Source organism: Molossus molossus, unplaced genomic scaffold (genome assembly GCF_014108415.1).
Source record: "Molossus molossus isolate mMolMol1 unplaced genomic scaffold, mMolMol1.p scaffold_m16_p_8, whole genome shotgun sequence".
Taxonomy (NCBI): Eukaryota; Metazoa; Chordata; class Mammalia; order Chiroptera; family Molossidae; genus Molossus; species Molossus molossus.
Genome location: NW_023425402.1, coordinates 51331075 through 51340724, shown reverse-complemented (window position 1 = coordinate 51340724; position 9650 = coordinate 51331075).

Sequence of the window (9650 nt, the reverse complement as noted above, 5' to 3'; positions counted from 1 at the left end):
TAGAATGGTGAAACTATTTCATATAATATTGTAAAATGGATACACAACACTATTTTTTTTTAAAGCCATTGAACTTTGTAGCACAAAGAGTAAATCTTAATGTACACAATTTTTGAAAAAATTACCTAAGAATTCAGAGGAATCCCAGGATGAAATGAAGAATGTGACATAAAAAAAAAAAATCTGGCCCTGGCCCGTTTGGCTCCGCGGTTAGAGCGTCGGCCTGCGGTCCAGAGAGATCCGGGTTCAGTTCCCGCTAAGGGCATGTATCTCGGTTGCAGTTTGTCCCTGGCCCTGGTTGGTCGTACAGGTGGCAGCCACTCGATGTGTCCCTTTCACATCTATGTTTCTCTCTCTCTTCCCCTCTCTCCCTCCCACTCTATCTGAACAAAAAAACAAAAAAATGTTCTTGGGTGAGAATTAAAAAAAAAAATCTGACTGTATTACAAACATCTGATAGAAACATAATTCTAGGACCGAGTACATCATATTCCCCCAGAGTAAGGAATATATAAATGAGCCTGGATCATTTAGTAAGTAAGGAAGTGCTTAACACACACACACACACACACACACACACACACACACTAATGTGGGGGGAGGGGTTGATGGGTGATAAATGGCTGTTCAAAGGACAAAGAAGCCAAATAAAAGGGCTTTTAATAGTCACACCTGAGGTAATTTGAGCAACAAAACAAAGTAGTATTGAGTAATAATTCAAAGTATAAAATAAAATATCCATGAGTCAATATGGATATAAATAAGTTATTGAATTATTTGATAAATTGGGGAGAATAAATAAATATCCTCTGCAGAAGAATTCTAAATGAATTTATCTAAGTGCCTTGCCCCCGACTAAATTAGAGAAATATAAATCTCCACTTCTCAAATATGAGCTGTGCATTGTGATGTCCTTCCAAAAAGTATGCTATGAAAAGGAATAAAAATGTCTCTCTTTACAATAGGGAAAAACACTACTTCAGTCAAGCGATCAAAGTCAACATCAATAGTCATAACTCATGTTGACAGTATATACCGTTGATATTAGGTGATGAAAATAGCGCTTTACCTCTGTGATCTTTTCTCCAAAACCCATAACACCAGTCATGAAAAATATCAGACAAATTCCAGTAGACGGGCCTCCTACAATTTATCTGACTCGTATACCCCCAAACTGGTAATCAAAACAAGGCAAGTCTGAGAAATTGTCACAGCTAAGAGGATCCTAAAGTGACAGTGAAATGTAATGTGATATCCTGGATAAAATTAGAAAATGAATTGAAAAATAGGTAAAAATTAAGAAAATCTGAACAAAGTATGTTCATTAATTAATAATAATGCATCACTATGTATAATACTGTCATTAATAAGAGGGAAACTGGTATGGGATAAATGAGAACTTCATGTAAATTTTTGCAATAATTCTTTAAATATAAAATTTTTTAAAATAAAATATTTATATTAAAAAATAGCTATAGCAGTGACCAAATTAGATCAACCTTAATTAAAACTGGTCTGCTTCTCAGGTAGACTGCTGGGTCTATAGTTTATGCAGACTGTTCTTTTGAAAAATCAGATAAAATGCATTATGAAGTCATCCAAATGATACCAAATGTATATTGTGTTCTTTCTGTGCCACATCCAATGTGCCTAGACTAGAGTGACAGAGGATGGCAGAGGTAACAGTTGAGAACCAAGAGAAAACAACTCAGAGAAAGATGGTATAGGACCATATGGAGTTGCAATAAACTTGTTTTGTTTTTTAAAAATATTTTTTCTTTATTGATTTTAGAGAGAGAGGAAGGGAGAGGGTGAGAGAGAGAAATATCGATGAGAGAGGACATCAACTGTCCACCTCCTGCATGTCCCCCACTGAGAAACAGGCCCACAACTTGGGCATGTGCCCTGAACAGGAATCAAACTAGAGACCTCTTGGTCCATGGGTAGATGCTCAACCACTGAGCCACACCTGGCCAGGTTAAATTTGTTATTTTTTAATTATAAACTGTATTCATTAAGAAACATAAAGCCATTAGAAGAGAAATGACTTAAACACTCTCACTTGACTTTAAAAAACAAAGGGTTACTCCAAATTCTGTATTAAGAATGAATGAAAGGGTCAAGGACAGATGTAAAAATACCATTTACAAAAATAAAGAAATTTTAATGACTTGACCACTAAAATTAGATAAAGATGGTTAGACTTGGAGTATATTTTTTAATACAGGGACAATAGGATTAGCAACAGAAATGTTGAATTGCCATTAACTAAGCTGGAGCACACTGTGAGTTTATACAATAAATACAGTTCAGCCATAAAAAAAAAAGTACTGATACAACATGGATAAACCTTGAAAACATTATGTTAAGTGAAAGAAGGCCTATACAAAAAGCCACATACTATGTAATCATATTGATATGAAATGTGTGCAGTAGGCAAATCCATAGCGACAAGTGGATTAGCGGCTGCCAGGGGCAAGGGAGCACTTCTTTTTGAGGTGATAACAATATTCTAAAATTAAATAATGATGATAGAATTGGTGGTGTCAAAAGTTCAGTTTTGGATAAAAATTTGATATGCAGATTATAAACAAGGGAATTGAAAATGTAAATTGAAATATCAAGACAAAAGTTGAATATCTAATTATTGAGCTTAGGGTTTGGCCTGAAATGAAGCTATAAATTTAGGAGTGATCATTGTATATACGTGGTATTTAAAATCTTGACACTGGATAATTCATCGAGGGAGTAAATGAAAATAAAAAAGAGAAGGTTTCAATGACTAAGCCCTTGGACCTTTTATAGATATTGGTATCTTAAAGGAAAAAGATAAATGGAGAAAAGAAAAAGATTTGTGTTTTATACTGTTGGTGCTGTTCTGTAGATAGCAGAAAAAAACATCATTTATATAGTGATAGGAGACATCCAACAGAAAGAAAAAAATAAAGTTGCAAGATATAAAAGAAAAAATGCTAAAGCAACATCCTTGTGTAGACTCAAGGGGATAGGATGTCCTGCACACCTAGAGAGCTGACATGGGAGGAACATGAAGAGTTCATCCACAGTGATAGCAGAGTCAGGCACAGGTGAGCAAATGTGGGAGGGTAGATGAAGGCTACCATCTAACTGTCTCTAATTTTTCCCAAAACATAGAGCTGAAGCTCATCAGCTGAAAGTGAGGATGGTGGAATAAGTTTAGAGATTTGTGCAAGACAATATAGTTAGAAGTCATCTCTTTTAAGAATGGGAGATAAACTGAACTAGAAAAATATAGCAAAATGGCCATGCCTCAGACTGATCATGAATCTTAAGTGAAACCAATCATCATGTATCTGTGTTTCTGTGTCATTTATTTTTTTCTTCAGCCATGTTTCTTTGCATGGGTACATGTGCAGGGTAGAAGAATAATGTATTTTAACTAAGGTTGGTTGGTGAAGAGAAGACACAAAGTAGGGCTATTGAGAATGTAAGTAAGGAAGACATTGCAATAGCTGTAAGTCATGGAGCTTATGCTGAATAACAGAAAAAGAGGAGGACATACTTTAGGGGCTACTAATAGTAATGAACTAGAAAGAAAGAGAAAACGGTGCTCCATGAATGGGATATTTGCAATAGGATTATAGAGGGGGTCAGTTATTGTTAGTGATAAGGTCTTACAACATGGCATGAAAATAGTGGCTGAGGAAGGGGGAAAAGACAGACTCACAGAAGCAGAGAAGGTCAAGAACAGGAGACCAGGGTGTTGGAAAGACCATCTACATTGATTTTGAAATCTTCAAGAATGATGGCCTAGGTGGTATTCCTGAGAGCAGCGATGAGTCATGACACAAAATCTTTAAGAAATGAAGTGACTTAAAATGGGGAGGGAGAGAGAGACGGGTAAATAGATGACTTGTAACAAGGCAAGATAGTAGTAAAGTTTGACAACAAAAGATTTATGCAAATGACTAGGGATAAAGGAAAGAGAAGCATCCAAAGAGGTGCAAAGAGGAGCAAGAAAAAAACCTTCCCATCTCCAAGCACAGATGTACAACTGAGGCAGAGAAAAACATCCTTATGAGTGATGTAGGAAAGCTGGGTCTACAGAGAAGAGACAGATTTCCTACGAGCAGAGCAAGAAGGAGAGGGAATTTCACAGAAGAGAAAGATATAATAGAGAATGACTTCCAAAGGCACAGTGAGTGTTTCAAGACAATGCACAGAGCTCTGCCAGGACTAGGGTCTGTAGGACAGGAGATAACATGGTGGCCTACGTGAGTAAGAATAATGGGCGTGGGAGGACTGGTCCTGAACATCATAATGCTGAGATAGGCTACCTGCCCTGGGAGAGTTGGCATCACATGTGTGCTAAGTGTTGGAGTTCCCTATTCTTTTCTAATTGACCTTTTTAATCAGCTATACAATATAAAGAAGAAGCAACAGGAGTTTACTGGAATCTGAGATATACAGAATTAAGCCACAATTGTTCCAGGATTACAAACCTGGAAAATTAAGCCTCCTATTAACGTGGATCCAGGCAACCATGATCTCATTCAGCAGAGCCCTGTCACAGACTATAACATTCTAGAATCTGCTTTTAAAAATAAATTGTATTTTTTAGTGCTATCATCTCTCAGTTAAAAAGGTTGGAACGAAAAAGAGAAAAAATATTTATTTTCAGGTCAGACACCTGCTGCTTTCAATTTAGATGTGGGGTAAACTATTGGAAATGAAAACAGCAGAGTGCAAGGCACTGTGTTCTAACCTCCCTAATTAACAGCAGCCGGTTCAGAGCAACCTTACGCAGGGTCTCCTTTTCTTCACTGCGCTGACCAGGGGAGACCGTGCCAACAAAATGTGTGAGCCCTGTTAAAGAAAACCTCAAACAACAGATAAGCACTGCAGTCTTTGAAGAAATTGTGAACACCCTCTGGGGAGAAAATTAGACTTGTGAACTTAAAAAAATGGCACACAAGCATTTTAACATAGAACAGAAGACAGAAGTCAACAGGGATATTTCCAACGGAAGATTGCCTGTTGAGGAAGAAATTAGTTTTGAACATCAAAAATAAATGAACAAAGAGAGCAGAAAACAACATTAAATTAGTGTTCTTTCCTTAAGAAAAAAATCCCCTTGACCCTCCCGCACACAAACACACTAATCAAGCTTTACTACTGAAAAAGAAATTCTCTTTCCAAATAAAATCTAATGCGAGGAAACCAATCATGAAAAGAGTTGTATGTATAAGCACCTCTATATTTTTGCTCCTTCGACAAAGTAGCTGATTTTGACAGGCCTCTTGTTATTAAGTAGATTCGCTTTATTCTTCTGTTTATCAATAATCTATCATCTGAGGGCACGTACTTCGGTTGCAGTTTGTCCCCGGCCCTGGTTGGTCGTGCGGGTGGCAGCCACTCGGTGTGTCCCTTCACGTCGATGTTTCTCTCTCTCTCCCTTCCTCTCTCTCCCTCCCACTCTATCTGTATAAAAAATGGAAAAATATCCTCTGGTGAGGATAAAAAAATAAATAAATAAATAATCTATCATCTGATACTATTCATTTATTATCATGTATGTTAGCTGTAACTATAAAGGTGCAAGTCTTCAGACTACAGAAAGTTTATACCATTTTCTCCTCATAAGTGTGTTGGGGAGGAAGAATTTTCTTCTACCCTGAAAAGATTCTTTCAGCTGATCTAATTAATAATCAAATTGATGGGAGACAGTATGATGGGAGACAGTGTGATAGGAGACAAACAAATTTAATTTTGTACACACATACCGTGGAGGTTGGACAGCTGGAAGTAATAGGAGCCCTGTATGCCACCTTGAGCTAAGGAATGGGATAGTGGCCTGAGGCTTCTGAGGGGAAGAGGGGAAGTTACAGGATGAAAAGATCAGGTGCTCAGTAATTAGATGTTTGCTGTGTTACACAATTAAGTCATAAAACTCTATTTCTGGTAATAACGCTTATTATGGGCAAGGCCCCAATTTAAATTCTTTAAGGGAGAGGTACAAGTTTGTCTTAAGTCTGAAGGGTCTCCATTGCCTTTAACGCAAAATAATCCTCACACCAAAGTGGCATGTGTTAGGGAGACCTGTTCTGAATCCCTTCAATGGTCTTCAGATTTAGGGGCTGCTGCAGTCACAGCCCTCCAGCCCTCCAAGGGATGGATGTAGAGAGGAGAGTCAAACCAAGTGCTCCATTATACTTATGATTCAGCCTCCAGCAAACCTCATGCAAGTTTCTGCTGTGTTCATTGTTCTATAACTCAGGAAAATCATCGTTACCTAGCTGTATGATGGTCTCCAAATATTCTGGCATTAGGACCCTCTCAATTATGTCTGGAAAACGTGTCCTCTCTCTCCTCACATTTTTAAGTTGACATTTAAGTTTTTGTCTCACTAAGTTTAAAAGCCGTACATCCTAGTCTACTTTAAATTTTATATTTGTAAAAAAACTTTACATAGCCTGGTTGGTGAGGCTCAGTGGATTAAGCATCATCCCATGGAGTGAGAGATTCTACTTCGATTCCTGGTCAGGGCACATGTCCCTGTGGCAGGCTTGATCCCCTGCAACACGGGGTGTGCAGGAGGCAGCCAATTGCTGTTTCTCACATCAATGTTTCTCTCTCTCTTTAAAAAATCAATAAAAACATATTTAAAAAACATTTTGTATAAAACTGTCAATATAACTCTTTTAAATATTTCCAGTGAAATATGTAATAATATAACCATTCATTTAAAAAAAATACCTGAACAATTTCTCCTTTAAAAGAAATGTTTCATTGCTCCTTTTTCTTCCAGAAGCTACACTGATATTCTACTTCTCTCAAAGAAATTTCATCCAGAGAATATTTCAAAGACCATTAATGAGATGAATAAAGACAATTTTGTGGTGCCTTTACTAAAGGAATTTCCAGTACTTAAGAATTTCCTTTGTTTACCGTTCAGAAGTTGGAAAAAAGGTGTACCATTTTTTTTGCAAAATGGAAGAAAGGGGAGGTGGAGAAATAGCATGATGCTGCCATCCCAGCTACGGCAAGCTTTGGACAACGGAGAGGATGCCTCACAGCTGGGGGAAGACAGTTCACGTGAGCACAGTCTTGGGGTACAACTTGGCTCTATCGTTCTGAGCTGATTCACAGGACAGAGAGGCAAAATCAGCACAGTGAAATAACTAACAGGAGACAAGAGGGGAGACGAGGCCGATTGAAAAGAAGACCTTTCCTATTTGCTCTAGCCACATGCAAGGCCTAGGGTTGGCTTGTGTTTGCCCCTTGTCCCTGGTTGAGGCACAGAGCAAGTGCAGGGAAGCCGAAGTTGCCCCTGAAGTCTGGAATTTGCCACCAGCAAACTCGTATCCTGCGTAACCAAACTAGCCCTGGCTTGTGTTGCCACCAGCAACAAGCTGTGTCACCTAGATCAAGTTTCTGATCGCCTCCATCCGAAGAATGTAAACCACAGAGTAAGGCTCAAAATGATTTAAATTTGCATATGCTCTGCACAATGCCTAGCCCATTGCAGATGCTCAATCTCTGCAATCACTACTGTGCTCATATTTAGCCATTGAAATGCAACTTATGTTTTAAGCCCCGTCAAAGGAGAGCATATTTTAAGAGTTATTTCTCATCCTCACTTTTTCCCTCTAGGTCTGAGCTAATCAACTCAAACTCTGTAGGGCAGAGCAGTTTATTTACAGCTTGTTGAAGCAGTGATTCCCAAACCTTTCTATGCCTCGCAAAGGCCAGGCAAGTTTGTTGTGAAATGAAGATTTTAATTCTTAGATATGTATATTTTTATTCCGTAGATCTGAGCTGGGATCTAAAAATATACATTTTTAAAACTCTCAACAGCTGTTCTGATAATCAGTCAAATTTGGAAGACCCTGATAAGAGAATCTTCAATATCCCATTTACTTCTAAATCATATAAAATTAGTTTTCTGGTATTTTAAATGTTTCTTTTTGTTCCCAGTTTACTTGTGTGTATGGGGGGGCAGAGTGGGAAGAGTGATTAGGTGGGGCCCATGTGAAAAAAAATTTGGTTTGAGGAAATTTTTCTGTGTGGGTGACAGGGGAAAATGAGTTTTACTTTGCCCATATTATTATCTTTATTTAAAATTTGAATCTATTACTTTACTAACTGAAAGTTACATACATACTGCAGTTCATTTTTAAAAAGGAAAATCCATACTTTTCATTGATTTGCACATGGACAACCTTTAATTAATGTAAAATGATATAACCTTCCAAGAGATATTAATTATGGGTTCACTTGAACTAAAAAATTTAATTTTTGAAAATATGCTTTTCCATTCCCCTTACATACTGAATAAAGACAAGGAGAGGAGGGAAAAGTTGATGGGAATAAAAGAACAGAAGGAGATATATATATTTTTAGACTGCCTGATAACAGTATTTGTCAGATCTGTATTTTAGATTATTTTTTTCCAAAATACTACTTGGGAATTTACTTAGAATATGAGATTTTTCGATGACTATTATGATGTTGATACCACCAAGAGCACTTACGTATTACATAAAAACAATTTAGACAGTTTCACTTCACAAGCGATGTTAAATTTAACAAAATAAGGTAAAAAGGCGTTAGCAGCATTTTTGTCATGTACATGTATTAATTACTTCCCCAGATGTTCTCTTTGGGTTATGGAGATACACTGAGTAAATGAAGTTAAATCAAATTATGGAAAACAAAAAACATTTCAACATGCAATGTAAAGCCAAATATTTTCTACATATTCTTACTTAATTTCTCTTGCTATTATCTAGTTTAGTCTTTAGGCCAATTAAAAAATTATATAAAGTTTGGCAAAGTGTAATATGTCACTTATAGGAAAAGGGCTCCAGATGGACCTAAGGGGTATACAGCATATGGCCATCTTCCTGTTTATTCAGAAATATGCTATCTGGCCTTTGTTTGCCCCTAGTGTCTCTTCAAGGCATTTATACAAAGAACAAGTGGACAAAAATGAGCTAAGTTATTTAATAACAAATTTTACCTGGGGCGCTTACTAGAAATGAAGGTGCTAGAATTTTCTATCCTGCTTGAAAATTATCTTGTAACTAAACATGGATTTAAATATAAATATGATAAACAAATTTCCTCGAAGAGAAAGCTGAAGATAATTTCCTATTCTGCTTCTTTTCCTTACTCATTTTTATTTTGACGCCCAATGCCCTGAGCTCATTTTTGATTATATGTTTCCTTCTATATCATATTTCAAAAAAGTTTCTTTTTATGACCTCCTGAAATATTGCTGGGCAGATTCAAACATGTCCCAAACAGGCACTGAAATTTTAATGTATTTTTATGGGAATCAGTCTCAGTCCTTTCAACACAGCATTTATTTGTCCAGAAGGATGTTAGTGGAATATTGTCCTATTTATAACTCAGTAAGAAAAGTGTTCCCTACTCCAGTATGTAGAATTATTTGCATTTTAATTTAATTCATCCATGTCCTATAAATATTGTAAAATGTATGTTGTACATCTGAAAAAGTCCATCATAGTAGCTAATCTAACTAAACAATAATGTCCAACTGGACTCTTAATTAATGTGTCTTTGCTGAAGTTCAAAACAATTTTACTATAGCCACTTTTGTTAATGTCTGTTCAGACACAAATAAAAAATAAAAATTCTTGCCACTG